An 18447-nucleotide genomic window follows, 5' to 3' on the forward strand; every position below is an offset into this window, starting at 1 on the left:
TGTAGCTAGGGATGTTCTTGAACTCTTGATCCTCCTGCCTCAGCCTCCTACCTGGTCAAGAGCCCATCACCAGCTGGACAAGAAAAAGTAGGAGCAGAGTGAGAATGAGAAGAAGTTGATATAAATTGTTGTCTTTGACAGTTTTGCACAGATTCTCCTTACTGGTAAAGTCATTTCATCAACATGGAGAGAAGAAGCTTTGCAGCGTGTGGGTGTTGGGGGCTGAGGACCTTGGACGTGTATACCGGCAAGTGCTCTCTCCTGAGCCCCTTGAACAAACCAACTATCTATCTTTTTATCTATTTATCTATTTTGGTTTTTCAAGACAGGGCTTCCCCCTGTAAGCCTTGGTTGTCCTGGAACTTGCTCTGTAGACCATGATGGCCTTGAACTCACAGAGATTCACCTTCCTTTGCCTTCCAAATGGTGGAATTAAAGATATTCATCACTACCACCCAGCAAAACATTTTATATAAATATGGTCTCTGGTGAGGTACAAATTGAGATTAAGAACTAACAAGAACCCTGGCCACAGAAACTGGCATTGAACCCCACTCCCAGGAAGAAAAAAGTCAAGGACTTTTGAGGTGGGTCAAAGGGTAAAGGAAAGGAATTTGCTGCCAAATCTGAAGTTCTGGGTTCAATCCCCGGGACACACATGGGATTACCAACTCTCAAACCCTGTCCTCTGATAAACAGACATAGAGGCATGCACACACACGCACAATTTTAGGTTTATACAAAATAAAGAAATGTAAAAAAAAAAACAAAAAGAAAAAACAAACAAACAAAAAAACTCAAACAACCAACCAACAGCAAAGAAGAAATGTGAGGGTCCTCCCAACTCACTCTTCCCTCATTTGACCTCAGTTGAGGTCACCCATTCCATAGGAATGTTCTGTCATCAACAAGTTTGTATTCCCCAGAAAATATTAAGAGTGTACCCTCCTCAAGGCCATGGCATGATAATACCGACCCTCATTCTTAAAATGATTGAAAGACTTTGATTTTTTAAAAAAGCAGTGTTCCTTGCACACAGAAAGCACCTATCCTTTGTTTTATCCATGAAATGCCTTTTGCTTAGGCTTTGTTTTCGAGGGCCTATATTTAGGAGAACTGACTGAAAACTGCACTTCAAAGCCTATAATCTCTATTAGCACTTCGTTGGGACGACCTGATGCCAGGAGGTCGAGTTTCCCCACTCTGCGCTATTGCCCCTCTTTTGTATTCCTAGAGCCCGTCAGTAGGTACACCCCAGAAGAGGGAGGAGGGGCAGGACTGACAGTCAAGGAACCAATGGCTGCCTGGCGATGGGGTGTGGACACGGAGCCACGCCCTCACCTCCCAACCCGCTAAATCCCGCCTCTCTCGCACCTGTGAGTGCCACTGCTTCTAGGCAGGCGCCCGCGCTCCGAAACTGGGTAGGAGGAGCAAAGGGGGCGGAGCAGGGGCGTGGCTTCACCTCTCGCGAGACCGCCTCCTGTTGCCGAGGCCACCGTTCCGGGGCTCTGACTGGCCGGGGGCTGCGCAGCCGCCATGTTCGGTTGCTATGCTGCGGCCTCGGAGACGGGGTGTGCTTGAGAGAGGAGGAGGAGACGGAGGAGGCGGTGGAGGCGAGGGAGGAGGAGGAAGGAGAGGAGGAGGAGAAGAAGGAGGCGGGTGACCGAGCTTCTCCTTTGCACTCTCACACAGAGCCGCCTCCCTGGAGTCACCCACCGCCTCACGCCGCGCGTGCTTCCCTGCTCCGCGGACACGACATTGTTCTTTAAGACTCCCGAGACCTGTCAGAAATCGGGGCTCCGGGACTTGAAAGAGACTTGACTTCGGCCCGCGGGCCCGCGGGTTGCGGGGACCGCGGCACTTTTGGGGCGCGTGTGAAGGGATTAGCTCATCTCGCTGCGAGGTGCGAGCGCGCGCCTCCCCGCGCACGCCGGCCCCGCCGCAGCCCCGCAGGATGACGGGGTGCAGGCGGCCCGCGGCCGTGGCGCGGCCGCTGTGGCGGTGGCTGTTCGCGGGGCGCTGAGGGCAAGCAGCCCGACGCGGACCACGCGCCTCTTTCCCCCGGCCGCGAGCCCGGGGCCTCCTGGCTTTTTGTATTTGGATTTTTTCCCTCCTTTCTCCAGCCGAGAGGACGCGGCTGTGATAACGAAGGTAAGAGAGGCGCTCGGGGAGGTTCTTCGCTCGGCCTGCTTGGGCCCCCTTTGCAGGTCGCGGGCGCGCACCTGAAGCTCGCGGGCCAGGTGGCCAGACTACCGGCTCGACTTTCCTTTTCTTAGTGGGTCCGGGCACTCGAATCTTCCTGGGGTTTACAGTTGAAATCTCTGCTAGGGATGAGTGCAGGGGAGAAGGGATGGAATAGATGCGGAGATGGAATGTTCCTAAACTCAAGGTAAGGCTGGGGACTCTTCAGCATTTCATTTGTGGGATTCTTTTTTCTAATTATTATTGTTAGGTTAATTGACTCATATAAGCATCTTTATTTTTTTTTCCGCATGCGGTAGGAACACACGCTTCCTTCCATTGAACTTGAAAGTCTCTTGTGACTCGCTAGTATTCTACTTGCTTTTAGGAATCTGTAGTTGGGCCCAAAAAGTTGAGATGTAGAACAGATCTGAATCCTTCTCTTAGATTTTTCATGATTCTTTGGAATCGTCCCCACCTTCATGATGTTTAGATACAATGTGAGTCTGTAGTAAGGAACAGATCGGTGCTTGTGGGGTTTTGTAAAATGTAAGCGCAGTGATTTGTGGCTTTTTGGCATTACATTTTTGTTTCTGTGTTAATGTTTGTTTTATAGTTACTTACTGGAAAAATAGAGTGTATGATTGTCCTTTGTGGAACTGTTTTTACCAAACCGTAGTCACCTGAACCAGAACGATTTCTGAAAATCAGTTCAATTCAGAGATGAGAGGGGGAGTGTTAAATGCATGTATGGATGCATTTGCTGGGCTTTCTTAAATAATGGAATAATTTTCAGCTTCACTGATAATACATATGGATGTTTCCCTGAAACTTAGGTCAGAGACTTTATGTTTGGCCTTGCATCACAGAGTGACATCAGTGTGTACAAGGACTATGTAGAGGGTTTTAAAAACTACTTGTTCCAGGAGGACTAGTCATACCTACTTTTGGAATGAGCAATTCAAGAAATACTGAGTGTGTGACTAGATCTTGGGTCCAGATGAAATAACACACAGTTCATTGGTCACATTTAAAAGATGGCTGTGGAGGAAAAAACAAAAACAAAAGGCTAGTGTATCTGACTTGTAAAGACAGACTAGAAGAAAACTGGAAGAGTAAATACCATAGCTTTTTGAAAACTTTGGGTTTGTGAACATTAGTATGTCAGAGGAGAAAACTTGTTTTCCAGAAGGGGAGGGGATGACCTTAAACAGTTATTCAGAGTATCTAATGGATTATACCTGGATATATTATTTAAATCTCGAATTTGAGGGCTACAAATTTGATGTTCTTTTAAAGAAAAAAGTCGGTTTACAAGAAGCTTATGAACCATTTTATTCACTCATAAGATCAGTCATGCCACCTTTTTTTGGTCAGAATACATTTCTGCTCCAGTTACCACAAAAGTTTTTTGTCTTTTCAAATTTTTTATGGCATTCTTATCTTTGTTCATATTTTGTAATAGCACATGTCCATGGATGTGATCTTGATTTATAAGATCAACATAATTGTGTGTGTATGCACATGTGTATGTGACAGTATTTTGTGTTTACCTGATCTTTAAACATTTGCTAAAAAGATTCTTTTAAACACAAGGAAGCACCACTATTTTAATGGTTTTTCTTAATACTGAGTTGGTTACAGTTTGTTAAGGTAGAAAATCAGAGATTTCTCAAAAGTAGTAGCAGATGAGTGAGTATATGATATTCTCATCTTAGGTTCCCAATGGCTTCTAGGTAATAGTAAATTGTGTCAAGTCTTCTCTTCTCCGGCTCCTCCCCCACTGTGCCCTAATTGAGTAGCTTTAAAATGTCCCTAGTAATATTGTTACTTTAAATTTATGACACTAATTTCTAATTTAAGCTAGGCATAACACCAGCATCTATTGAACACATTTGCTAAAAATACTTTCTGGGTCGGATGTACTTAGAATGCAGCCTCTGGAAAATTCACTTGAACTATTCTACTGTGACCAGTTGTGGATATTATTTTTAAAAGAACTTTAATAAAATTACAGAATCTTATAAAGTAGACTTTATCAAGTTTAGGCATAAGTGCGACCTTTTAATATATAAAATGAGACAATAATAAATTTATGTGTGATAGCAATAGAAACTTTTTCAGTTTTTCAGAGAACTTATGTGAACTCTATTGATTCTTAAGTACTCTGGCTTGTATACCTGAAATGTGTTAATTTTATGTATTGCATATGTAAGATGATGTACAGTGTGGATTGTTATTTATTTAGTACTTATGGCCTTTCCTCAACTGTGAAGGGGAGATCAGTAGTTACGTTTTTGAGTAAATTATTTTTAAGGAACAAAATACGAGTTAAATAAACGATATGCTTATTGAGAGTACTTCTTTCCTCCTCAGAGTTTGGTTGTTTAAAAGCAAGAAACCTTAAACAAACAAACAAACAAACAAATAAAAAAACAAACATGTAGGAGTCTAGTCTTGTTTGGTAGATAGATCTTTAAGGGCGAATCATTTAAAGGTCTGTTTGAAGTCTTCATATTAAGAATGCAAAATTGGTGAATTTCTTAGGAATGCAAGTCTATGTGACTTAATGTAACTAAGTAGAAATTGTTACTCATAAATGAAATTTGCTTTTGATAGAAATATACTGGTTTATAAACTGTTTTGTTATTTTTCTGGATTTTTGGATATAACAAAGTTTTTAAATGAGGTGTTCAGAGATGTTAGATTTATTTGCTCAGTAGAAGCCTTAAAGATTAATTTCTGGAAGTTGGATTTTTTGGGGGGAGGAGGCTAGTAAAGTACTGTAGAGAAACATATTGGTATGTTTTCATGTAATGTTCAATCAGTACATATAGTGAGAAGAAACATAATGAAATAATACAGAATATTCTTTACTAGCATAGAAGAACAGTTGTCTAGAAACTGTACAATTTGTTTTATATTCTTTGAATGAGAATTCAGTATAGTCATAAAATACAAGAGATGTTTATTATGCTCACAGTTATTTTTTATTTCATTATTCCCTAGTAGAAACAGTGGAAGAAAGGTGTGAGTATTTGAAGAAATTGCTAAGAACTGAATACTTGAAGAAATTGCTAAGAACTGAATGCTTATCCTAAGATTAATTTGGGAGGCTCACTTATTTCTGTCTTCTCACAGGAGGTTATGTAGAGTACTAGAAAGAAAAGAGGATCCAGAGGAGAAAGAATGTTAGTATTTATTATCTGTTGAGTTCCAGACAGTGTACATATAAAAAAGTTATTTCACTTAATCATCTACTTTTGACATGTGTTTATTAGTTCACCCTTATGTCAACCTTGTGCCATTTGCTCCTGTCCAAGCGGAATTCAAACCATACCTATCCCATGCTAAAGCTTGTTCTTTAGAACAGTGCAGTCCAGTTAAGTTTTCTGTAATGATGAAATTACTTTGCCCTCTTTCCCACATTTATTGAAGTGAAGTTGACATATATGGGGGAAGTATTTTTTCCCTACCCTGTTAGATATGGTAGCTGTTAGCCATGTGTAGGGTGTGGAACACTTGAAGTGGGATTGGTCTGTGTGAAAAACTGAGGCTGATGTTGCATTTTGTTTTAATCATTTTAAATTTCTAGCCAACTGTGGTTGCTTGTTACATGGTCTGAGTTAGCATAGTTTTAAGATCTTTCTTCTTAGAAAATCTGAGGTCTGGTATTCCATCTTCCACGGGTTTACACAACTTACTTAATTCTTGAGCTTTGGTTTAATCTGTTGAGAAAATGAAGGGATTACCAAGGCTCTTTTGCTTTAAAGGTCAGTAACTTCTTAGAACATACAGTGGCATTTAATATTCACAGGCATTATTTCTGAAGGAATTCTCCCTCCCCATTGAGTTCATCACTCATATAAAGAATTTATTTTTGAGAAGAATATTAAGTACACAAAGTAAGGGGTTATTTTCTGTATATACTCCTATACACAGTTGTTTGGTGAAAGCATTGTGTGACCCAAAGCAGTACTTTATCGTTTTATTTGTTCCAACACAGGGTCAAGGTGATGCTAGGTCAGTGCTCTGCCACTGAATAAAACTGAATAAAAACTGAATCTTTAAAAATCCCATTTTTTTTTTACATTAGCAACTTTACAAAACAGAATTTCTGAACATGACAGTGGACTCATAAAGCAACAGGAAAGAAAAAAATTCTTGCCACTTTCTCATGTAGGATATATAGCAGTTCCTGGTACTTATAAAATTAATTAACCTGTTTGCTGGGCCTTGAAGACTTTTCTCCCAGTTTGATCTTACTGACCCTATTTCTTATTCTTGCTTAAAACAACATTGTTTTCTCTTTCACCCTTGTCTCCTCAGTTTATACATTTTTGATTCTTCAGCTCATACCTCTTAAGTTTTCCCCAGAACTCACCTTTTTGTTAGATAATCCAGTCAAAATGATCTGGGTTTCATATTTGGCAGTAAGTACCTTGGGGTATATTTTTTAGATATAATTCTGTATATTTTTCTACATTAATTTAAAACAAGTTTTCATGTATGTGTTCACATGTGTGTGCATGTGTGTTACCCGTGCAGGTTCATGTAGAGACCAGAAGTCAACACTGTGATGTCTTCCTCGGTCCTTATTCCCCTTTATTTTTATTTATTTTTCAAGTTAGGTTTCTTACTAACCCTGGACTAGAGTTTAGTGGTTCTGACTAAACTGGCTGGCTGATGAGCTTGTTTCCCCTGCCTAGTGCTTGTGTTACTGGTGTGTGTCACCATTTTCAGTTTTTGAAAGGTGTTAGGAATTCAAATTCAGCACCCTACTCTGAGCTTTCTGCCCAGACCCACCACCTCATCCCTCCCTCCCTTCCTTTTTTCTTTTCTTTCTTTTTTTTTTTTTTTGTTAGTTTTATCTAATAAGAACATTTAAAACAAGAGTTGTTTCTTTTCTGTTGTTTCAAGAGTTCAGCTTCTGTTCAGCAATTTGTTTCTTTTTTTTTTTTTAAAGAAAGTTGTAATTAAAAAAAGATTAGCATTTACCCCAGTCACCATTTGAATTGATATTTTGTTTCCTTCTAGGCAACAACTCCCCCACATAACTCCCCCATTTGTGTGTATTGTTAAAGTTTTGTGACAAAGATGAAATTTTGAATACAGTATATTGGAAACATTGCATGGTAGAAGCTTTTCAATATAAGAAAAAAAATCACAGACTTTGGAGCCAGATAAATGAGTTTAAAATCTGGTCTTATAAAAACCTTGGCAAATTGTATGACCTTTAAGCCAGTTGATTTTTTGTTTGTTTGTTTTGTTTTTGAGACAAGGCCTCATGTTGTAACTTAGACTTATGTTGTCCAGGCTTGGCTTGAATAAATACAGTCTTCTTGTCTCTGGTTTCTGAGAGCAGGTGTGGCTTTGAATTGTTGAGTACTAAGAATACATATATTTGAAGCATCTAGGACTATGCTTTAAGTAAGTGGCAGTTGGCATAGCCACTTTTTCTGTTTTATATTACCATGTTCATGAACATAATTTAAATGATAATTCGAACGTTCAGATGACTTACTATAGCTAAATCATTTGCCTATTGTTAGACAGTTTTTTATTTCTTCAGTCTTAAACTAGAGGACTAGGATTACGGTTCAGGGTTATCCCAAATACCTCTTTTGCAAAAGTAGACTGTAGATTATTTTTTCTTATTTTGGAAAAAATAGTTATACCTCGTTTTAATTATTGCATGTCCTATTGGAAACTAATGTGGCAAGCATTCCTTTACATGTTAATCAAATATTTGAACTTCTGATATAATGGGAACAATATTATCTATAAAGGTAAATGCAGTCTGATACCTTCCTTTGAGTTCAAATTCTAGGCTGGTTGTACATGTTCACATACACAATTTAGAGTGACAGTGTATTAAGATCTGGGGGAAATGAGAATTGGCATTTGGATATGGTCTTGAAGGGTGAGTTGGAACTAATCAGGGTAGAAAGAATAGCTTGTATAAAAGTCAGCAGTGTGAAAGGATATATAGTATGTTTAGAGAAATGCAAGTTGTCTGTTATATATGTGCATCTCTAGTGGGCATAGTTTCTTGTTCCTATGTGTGTTGTGTTGGCTTTGGTAGGAGATGGAACACCAGGTCAGATGACTCTTGTACTTAGGCAAGTGGGGTCATATTTTTAGACCCTTAGAATGTATCTTCCTGTCAAGCATGTAAGAACCTGTAGGATAGTTTTTTCTGATTTTTAAATCATCTCTTGGTTTATCCTAGTGGTAAAATGATTGTTTTATTTATTTGATGTCAAGTTGGGAAAAGTACGGTTTTAGAACCCACTCCCCCTTGGAATCCCTACCATGTCATAAAAAATAAAATGAGTAAGCATAAATTAAAGTCCTTGAGTAAGCATAAATTAAAGTCATGTCAAAGTCTTCATCTTTTTTTTCTTCTTTTTAAGACAGGGTCTCACTGTTTAGCTCAGTCTGATCTCAAACTCTTGGCAGTCCTCCTGCTTTAGCCTTTGGAGTGCTGAGACTTCAGGTTTGAGTTGCTGTCTCTAGGTCAAAGGTCTTTTACTTTCCCTTTTTTATTCCCACTACCCTTAGTACTTAATTTGTTCATTGTTTTCTTTGTGTATGAATGTGTAATATGTATGTATATGAAACACCTTTTCATTTTCCTACCTTGTAAATTGGCATTAGCAATAGGCAGCAGTTACAGATATTTGTCTAAGCATATAAAATTAAGTATAGGTTTTAGAAGTATGGGTTCCTGATTTTAGAGTTAGTAGTACTAAGCTGTGTAAGGGTTTCAGAGAGACAAGAATGCAGTTATTGTGGTGTAGGCGAGGTATGAAAAGAATTAGAGATGGGGAAATAGAGAATGGCAGTATATTTAGACATAGGGGAAGGAGGAAAAAAAAAAGATGAAGTTAGTGCTAAGATTTATCCTTTGGCAGTTCTCCTTTGGGAAGGAAAGGCCAAAACTTCTGGATATATTTAATGAACCAGCTGTTTTGCTGACACCATTGTTGTCATGAGTTTACACTGAACTTTTGAAAATTAACACTTTGAAGTAATTTCACACTTAACGAAAATTCTTAAAGAGCTTCTGAAATCTCTTTAACCATACTTTAACATTGAACTAGCTATATGAATATACAAGATTAGCCTGGGATGTCTTATTGTGCTTGACTTAATAAAGTAGACTTAGTGATGTCCTTTCAGTTGTCCAGAGGACCCCCCCCCCCATTAGAATTGATCCTTTTTCTCTTCTGCTTTATCTGTTTTGTTGTTGTTTTGGAGACTCGGTTTTTGTGTGACTCAGGGTAATCTTGATTTCATTGTATAGCCAAGGACAACCTTGAACTTCCAATCCTCATGCCTGTTCATCCCAAATGCTGGGATTACACCATGTGTCACTATGCCAAGTTTATGTGATGTTGAGGATGGAACCTAGGGCTTTGTATATGCTAGGTAAGCACTCTACTGACCTAGTTATGTCTTCACCTTAGCCATCTTACACTGTATCATGTTTTGGTGAAACTACCTTATCTCCTTGCTGGTGATCCATTCTCATCCTTAGTTCCACTTTGTGGTTATTGTTTTTTTGGTTATTTTTTTTGTTTGTTTTTGTTTGTTTGGCTTTTGGAACAGGTTTTCCCTGTATAGCCCTGGCTTCCTGGAACTCCCTCTGTAGGTGAGGCTGACCTCAAACTCACAGAGATCTGTCTGTCTCTGCCTCCCAGAGTGCTGGGATTAAAGGCCAGCGCTACCACCCCTGGCTCTAGCTCCACATTTCCGATGAGTGTACCATTTGTAATCTGATTAGACTTTCTGAACCATTTGAAAATATGCTGTAGACAAAAATGCCCGAATATTCTAGTCTGTATTTACCAAAACATGGTCAAACTCTCACAAAACTGCCTGATCAGAAAATAAATGCCCACACAACACTTAACTTGATATCCATAAATGTCAGTCACATTTTCCCAATGATCTTAATGGCATTTCTTTGTCCTTCGTAGTTCAATTGAAAAGTTGATTTAGGATCATCTATTGCATTTAATTGTCATTTCTCTTCATTCTTCTTTTGTTCAAAAATTTTTTTTGGCCTTTGTTTTCTGTGTGCTAACATAGTGGTATATAGGTTAGAAGACAAGTTTCAGAAGTTGACTCTCTTCTACCATGTGCATTCTAGAGATTGTTAGGCTTGGTGGCGGCATTTTTACCTGCTGAGCAATCTCACTGGTCCCTTTTTACTCCTTTTCAGTTCAGAACCGTTCCTCACTACCCTTCTAGTCTTTAATGACCTTGACAGTTTCAAACAGTGTAGCCCTTTTATTCTGTAACATGTCCTGTTAGTTAAATGCTCCAATGGCTGCTCACATTCACACTGAGGACATTGTTGGCAGGCGTGCTTGCCACAGAAAGATGTGCTATTCTTAGTGAACCACCCAGAGACATAGTATTGGCCCACCACTGGTGATGTTTGACCTTGAACACTTTACACTCATGCTTGCTGAATGTCTCTGCTATGTAAATCAAATGAATTCATGTAATGTGAATGCCTTTTGGATTTTTTCCCCCTGTTTTCTCACATTGGACACCCAACCCAAAGCCCAAAGCCTTGTGCTTCTTAGTTAAGTGCTCTGTCACTGAGCTAAATCTCTAACTCCTCTTTTTTTTTTTTTTTTTTTTCTTTTTGGTGGTGCTGAGGATCAGTCCTAGGGCCTTTACATATACTAGGCCCACTATTCTTAGGTGAGGAGACACCTAAGACTGTACCAGTTCCTCTCAACATTATCACTTAGGTTTACCCCTGTGTGGAGTAAACTCCTTGTTAACAGATATTACTCATGGAATTCTGTTTCTGTTCGGTGGTTCTTATTAGTTACTGTGATTTGAAATTTTATTTCACTGTTCAAATTGTTCCAGATTTTGTCGTAGAAGCCTTTGAAGTTGACTTCTGTGTGTTCTGGACATGTCTCCATCCTTGGCATACTTCTAATTACACAGCATATTCTCAGATCATCTTATATTTTTCTGTTCCAGCTGTGCAGTTACTACTTTATCCAAAGAATTCTGAGTTTTTTTTCTTCAGTAGAGGAGGTGTTTAGAAATAGAAACAGGCACTTAGTGAGTTTGTTTAAATTGATAACACAGTTCTAGTCTAGCACTCCAAAATCCTCTCCAGCCTTTTCCCCTGTTTCTGTTTATATTTGAATTTGTTTTAATTTTGTTAGTGTTAGAGTTTAGACCCAAAACCTAGGCATGCCAGGTGAGCACCACTGACTCATGTCCCGTTCTGTATTTGTGACTCTCTCTTAGTGAGAAATTGGGTCTCACCATTCCTTAGACTAGTGTCTCCTTCCCTGCCACTTTTGAGGCCTGTGTTTCCTCAAGTCATGCTGTTAAGATAGGGTAGTCACTTCCCACTTAATCGTTTTTTTTCTTTAATCATATCAAAGTTTGTAGAGAAATGTTAAACCTACTTGTTAAAGGTAAAATTCGGGAAGGTGTGTCAGTCTGAGGAGACAGCTCAGTCACAGCTTATTGTTAACATATGAGGATCTTATGAGGATCTTAGTTCATTTCCCAGCACTCCAAAAGCCAGGTGTAGTCTCGTAAGTTGGTGATCTCAGCTTTGGGTAGGTGGAGCAAGGTGGATTCTTAAGGGCTTTCTGGCCAACTAGCAAGTCCTCAGGTACCCTGTCTCAAAATACAACAGGTATACAGCTCCCAAGAATGACACCCAAAGATGACCTTTGGCATCTACAGTCATGTGTGTACATCTGTATGTCTGTATAGCTACCTTTGCGCGTGCACTCACACACTCTTCTCCCCAACAGACACAAACAATCACACAAATTAATAAATTGTTAAAGTCATGTGCTTTTTTGTCTATAAATGTAAATAGCAAGGCAAATTTCAAAAATTCAGATTTGTTGCATCTTTATACTCCTATATCGCAGTACTTCTATGTAAGTCTGATTTGGAAGCCAAAGGATTTAAAGTTGTTTAGGGTTTATAGTTCATTGTTGAAATTTTATGTTTGTGGCCGGGCGGTGGTGGCGCACGCCTTTAATCCCAGCACTTGGGAGGCAGAGGCAGGCAGATTTTTGAGTTCAAGTCCAGCCTGGTCTACAGAGTGAGTTCCAGGACAGCCTGGGCTATACAGAGAGACCCTGTCTCGAAAAACCAAAAAAAGAAAGAAAAAACATTGAAATTTTATGTTTGTCAGTGCTTATGAAGGTGACCATTGTGGTCTTAATCATCATTGAAAGATTAAGAGTTCTTAGATGGGAGAAGACTGAATGAATATAATGTCTGCTTATAGGCTAAAAGGTAGAGAGTTTTGTGAAAGTGTCAAATGCTTCTAAGTGAAACCAAAGCCAGAATGCTGTGATTTGGACTATTGGAAAGTTACTGGTGACCTTAGCTAATTGGTTTTTCAGGTGTATTTTGGAAAGTCAACTGTTTGATTGATGTATAGATTAAACATTTAAGTTCTTTGGGTTTCATCTCAGGTTCTATGGATTTTTAAGAATAGATGGGAAATGTAGAGGTGATTGCATAGCAGGGGAAATCTTTTGAGATGCTGTTAAAGTTATTGTGACTTACATTCATTAGAGACTTTATTGCTTTAGCAGAAGAGTTATAAAATAGGGCTTTGTTAAGAAACACAATTGAGGAAACGAGATACAATGTGTCTATTATGTCTATACATAGTAGACATATTTATATTACTTGACAAACTTCAAGAAAATTGAGGAGATCTAGATCAGATTAGGAGACAGCATCAAGAAGGGTATCAGTTTTTAAAGTTGCATATATCTTAACATTTGTTGGGATTAAGGGAAAGATTTGGAAGGCAGGTTAGAAGAACCGTATGGCAGTATCTACTCTCAGAAACTGCTCTTAAATTAACTTTTGTATAGGTCCCTGCTCCCATTTCAGATGATTGTCATCTTAGTGAGGCTTTAGAGAAATACAAGCGTCATTTGTTAACCTGATTTTTTCCTCCCTCCCTCCCTCCCTCCCTCCCTCCCTCCCTCCCTCCCTCCCTCCCTTCCTCCCTTCCTTCCTTCCTTCCTTCCTTTTGTTCCCCCCCCCCCAAAAAAAAACAGGGCTTCTTTCTGTAGCTGTCACTGTCCTTAAACTTGCTCTGTTTACCAAGGTGGCCTCAAGCTCAGAGATCTGCCTGCCATTGCCTCCCGAGTGCTGGAATTAAAGGCATGAACCACCATGCCTAGTCCTTTTCATTTTTATTCATTAAGAAGCTTATATTATCTTTATTTAGGTAAGTTTGAAATCTATTGTGCTGCTAGAAGTGATATAGATCAGCTATCCTTAGTTATATGCAAATAATATAGCCACTGCAGCAGGTACGTCACAGTTTCTAATTGTAACAGTATACGTTATCTGACCCCTCTGACTTCTCAACTTATTTTTATTCATTATTTTTAGACAGATGTCTTATATCTCAGGCTGGCTTGGAATTTATTGTATAGCCTAGCCTAACTTATGACTTGCAATCATCCTGCATTCTTTCCCCCTACCCAAGTTCTGGGATTATAGGCATGAGTCACCAAGCCTGGTTCAATTATTTTTAGAATTTCACTTCCTTTATTGAATCAGTAATGTGGCTACTTGGTTCAGATTTCAAAATAATATAAAAAGGTCTATGTAGAGATGTTCGAACACTACTGCTGCTCCTTCCCTACTCTTTATAAGTAGCCTCTTTTTCTTTTTGGACAGTATTTATTTTATACAAATAAAAACAAATATAAATTAGTATTCATTTATTGATGTTTTACGTTATAGTTTTTCTGCACAAAGTCTGCCTTGAAGACTATGACTTTAACATATAGAGACAGACTTCTCTCATCTCTCTTTGTTCTTTCTAACAGGGTGACATACTTAATTGTGTAAATATAAAATGAAGGTAACAAATTCTGATTACTTAAGCTCTTACTTCAGTTTTTTGGTCCTTTAACTTATATAACTATTTTCTTTTACCCCCTTTCTGTATGAACTAGAGTTCCCACAGATATTTTTCATTGTGATGTAACCGACTTATTTTATCTCAAATCTTCTAATGCTCACTTGAACTAACCTTTTAGATTTTCTGGCCCAGCCAAAGACTTTCTTCTAATTTCCATAGCCACAGTGAAGGCTGGAAGAAAAACAGAAAGGCATGAAACTAATATTTGTTAAGCTGTACTAGTTGTTTTAAAATATGATATTCAAGGCTGGAGAGATGGCTCAGAAGTGAGAAGTACTTGCTCTTCCATAGGACCCAGGTTTGATTCCCAGCATCCACATGGTGACTCACCACTGTCTATAACTCTAGTTCCAGGGGATCTGTCTCTTTTGGCCTCCATGGGCACCATGCATGCAATCAAAGCACCCAGACACATAAAAAAATTTTAAAAACCTTATTCAATGTATTGCAATTAATTCTTTCAATGTATGGAATAAGTAGTAGTATTCCATATGGATGAGTATTTTATGGGTGAGAAAGTTATGGTTCATAAAAGAGAGTTGTCTAGACTTCAGATATCTCAGTAGTTAAAATCTGTACTGTTCTCATAGAGAACCTGGACAGAGTTTCTAGCAACCATTGGGCTGCTCACAACCACTTGTAACTGCAGCTCCAGGGGATCTGACACTCATTTCTGGCCTCTGAAGACAGCTATACACATGTAAAAACCCCCTTCCCAGTATGTAAAATTAAAAATAAAAAACTTAAAGCATTTTAAGTTGAGCATAGTGTGGTGGCAGACTGTGATAGGCAAGACAAGTTTGATCACCTATTTTGTATTGCCTGTGAATTGTAAGAAGACTTTAAAATTTTTTTAATTCTTGAAAAAAACCAAAGGAAGAATATTTGATGACCTGTGAAAATTATATGAAATTCAAACTTCTCTATCAGTAAAGTTCTATTGGAACACAATTATACTGATTTGTATTTGTGGCTGATTGCATGCTATAATGCCAGAATTAAGTTGTTCCAGTAGAGATCATCTGATCTGTAAAACCCCAACTTTTACAAATCTGGCTCAGGCTGGAGTGAGGCTACAGTGATGGCTCAGCAGTTATGAACACTGATTGCTCTTCCAGAGAACCTGGGTTCAACTCCCAGCACCCACATGATTCTTCACAAGTGTTTGTAACTCCAATTCCAGGGAATCTGACATTCTCATGTAACCCTGCCAGCAAAACACCAATGTACATAAAAAAAAAAAAGTAGAAAAATTTTAAAATCTGGCTTCTTATAGAAAAAGCTTTAAAATTTTTATTTTATGTACATAGGAGTGTTTTGCCTGCGCGTGTGTGTATACAACTATGTGACTATGTGTATGCCTGATGCCTATAGAGCCCAGAAGAGAACTTTGGAACCTTGAAACTGGAGTTATAGACAGTTGTGACCTGCCATGTGAGTGTTGGAAACCAGACACTGGTCCTCTGGAAGACTAGAAAATGCTCTTAATTACTTAGCCATCTTCTAGCCTCCTCCTTGAAGGAATATTTTATCAGCTCTGGACAAGAATATTATGTTTAACATTTACTAGGATTGTTTTATTCCCTTGTTGTAGTTGTGTTACCAATTATGCAGCTAGATTTATTTATTCAAGTTTTGGAAGACTAGACCTTCAAGCAGTTGGAATTAGAAATGATTGAATTTTAAAACTAGGAGGTTATGCAGAGATACTATAGTCTTGCAGTTAGTTTATATAGTCCTGGACTATCCATTGGGTAAACATTAACCAGAAGTGACAGCTTGAATTTGATTAAAAACCATTTGAGGCTGAGGGTAACTATGTCAGTGCTGGAGCCTTTGAGTTGATATGTAAGACCTAGGGTTCAGTCCTCAGTATTCATTAAAAGACACTCCTTAAGCCATATGTACCACATTTTAAGTGTTTAGTCATATTCATTCCATTCATTTAACAGAGGAAGAAATCATAGCTCAGAAAAATGGAGTGGCTGCCTCAGGGAAGAAGCTGTGTTTGTTAAAATTTAGGATATTATCTCAGTGGCTTTCCAAGCATTCTAAGTGTTTTTGTTGTTACTAAAAAGGAATGACCTCTTCAGTTGCTTTTAAAACTCTCCTGCAACATAGTAACTTCAGAATATTTATTTTAAGAACTAATAATTGGTGTAATGGATGCCCTGTTTTTGCTGCCTCCTTTATTCATTTGTATAACAAAAACATTTTGTTGTTGTTGTACAATGACTTACTTAGGAAGTCAATTTAGGAACTTTTTTGTTGTTTTTGTTTTGAAAGGTTAAGGAGGAAAAAGCTGTTAGATAAAATAGCAAAACTCAATACTGATTGTCAGGCCTCCTTGTAATTCCTTCCCTCCTCCTACTCCCAACACATAGGAGCGCTGAGGCAGTGAGTTCTTATCTTAGATCTTAGTTTAACTTTTTTTTTTTTTTTTTTTTTTTTTTTTTGGAGACAGAGTCTCTGTTAAGCCCTGGCTGACCTGGCTGGTTAGGAACTTAGTATGTTTCCAGGCTGGCCTTAAACTCAGAGTTCCACTTGCTTCTGCCTTTCAAGTGTTAGGATTGAAGATGTTTGCCACCAATTTAGGCTAACCTCTTAATATGTGAATAGAAATAATTTCATTTCTTTTCTCAATTTTCTAGTAGCATTGAGGTAGATTATACAATGGATCAAATAGTAGATTCTTCCATGTGTGACAGAACAACACATTAATAATTATTTTAGCTTGTAGAAGTAGAAGTCATTAAGATACTGTGGGAAGGGTGTCTTCTTTGTGATTAAGTAGATCCATATTTAAGTGCTTCTCCTTATTTTGCTTGTATAATTTTGGGCCAGTTACCAAATCCTTCTAGCTGTCATGCCTAATCTTTTAGCATTTCAGCAGTGTTCTCATCTCAAAGTGTATGCTTGAGAACTGTGTGCAAGTCAACACACACACACACACACACACATATACAGGGAAGGAGGGAGGGAGGAAGGGAGAGAGGGAGACAGAGAGAGGGAAGGAGGGAGGGAGGGCGGGAGGGAGGCAGAGAGAGGGAAGGAGGGAGGGAGACAGAGAGAGAGAGAGAGAGAGAGAGAGAGAGAGAGAGAGAGAGAGGCAAAACAATAACAAAGAACCTTCAAGGTTGTAAGTAAGTTTACAGGTTTTTTTTTGTTATGTTTTGCTTTTCACATCTGTGTGTGCAATTGCCTTTAAACAGCTCCCAGAAGAACCATGGCCTGGACCAAACTGAAACTAGCTGCTAACCTAGTGAACATTAGCAGAAGCAATACTTTAGGCCACTTAGAAATACATGAAGTCCAGGGTGGGGCACAGGCCTTGATAGCACAGTGTGGGTGGGGATCCCCTAGCAACCCTAAGGTTACGTGAACCTACAGATCCATATGGCATCCAGATGGTGTCTGCGCCACCTAAGTTTACAGTTTGTTTTGGGTGGCATTCATAACTACCCTTGGCCATGTGTGCCTGTGGGCTGCTAGTTGGGCATCTTTGCATCTGCAAAGAGATAAAAAGTGAATTATCACTGTTTTAAGAATGAAGTGATAGACACAAACTATTCTAGTTATTAATGATATCTAACGAGATATGCCAACACTTAGTGACATGAAACAATCACCGTTTTATGATTTGTAGATTCTCTTGTGTGAGGAATTCTAATGCAACAGGGCCCAGGAATGATTGCTATTTTCTTTTCTACAATATAATATATGCTTACTGGGCGGGAATACCTGGGAGTCAGAATGCTTAGGGGATAGAGGGGCCCTTTGCAGGCATGCTTGTTTCTGTGTCTCATGACTCAAGCATAGGCTCAGCTGAGGCTATAGATTAGAGCTCTTATTTATGAACTTTTCATTGTGGCCAAAGGAGGGAGATATACTGATATAGCTGAGTTTTGGGAGAAGTGTCCTTAGAATAAGTCATCCAAGAAAATCAGATAGAACGTAAAGCCTCTGATGGTCTTAGAAGTCATTAGTAATTAAACAGTCTTATATGCTAGGCAAGCTTTATTCCTAACCCTTCCAAATTATTTCTAAAGTACTTTCTGTTGCTTAGCTAATATGTGAGCTATAGGAGATGCCATGCTTAAATAATTCTTAGACCACAAGTTGCTAAATTGATTAAACAAACTAAAATTAAACAAACTGGACAATAAGGTGCCAGCTGCTGGTGCCATCAACCCATGTGATGTCATCACCCCTGATAGATTGATTTCAGCCTTTAGTTGTTAGAACACTATATACTACATTTTCTCTCTCTCTCTCTCTCTCTCTCTCTCTCTCTCTCTCTC

At 38.8% G+C, this 18447-nt stretch overlaps 1 protein-coding gene across 1 annotated transcript in view; it reads left to right on the plus strand.

The window, feature by feature from the left end:
• Nucleotides 1-1993: 1993 nt before the first annotated feature.
• Nucleotides 1994-18447, plus strand: part of Ptpn4 (protein tyrosine phosphatase non-receptor type 4) — a 154064-nt gene continuing 137610 nt past the window's right edge. Inside the window, exon 1 of the mRNA XM_028771480.1 lies at nt 1994-2151. The gene's annotated coding sequence lies outside the window, so the exon portion shown is untranslated. The remainder of the gene's footprint in view (nt 2152-18447) is intronic.

Source organism: Grammomys surdaster, unplaced genomic scaffold (assembly GCF_004785775.1).
Source record: "Grammomys surdaster isolate TR1022 unplaced genomic scaffold, NIH_TR_1.0 208, whole genome shotgun sequence".
Lineage (NCBI taxonomy): Eukaryota > Metazoa > Chordata > Mammalia > Rodentia > Muridae > Grammomys > Grammomys surdaster.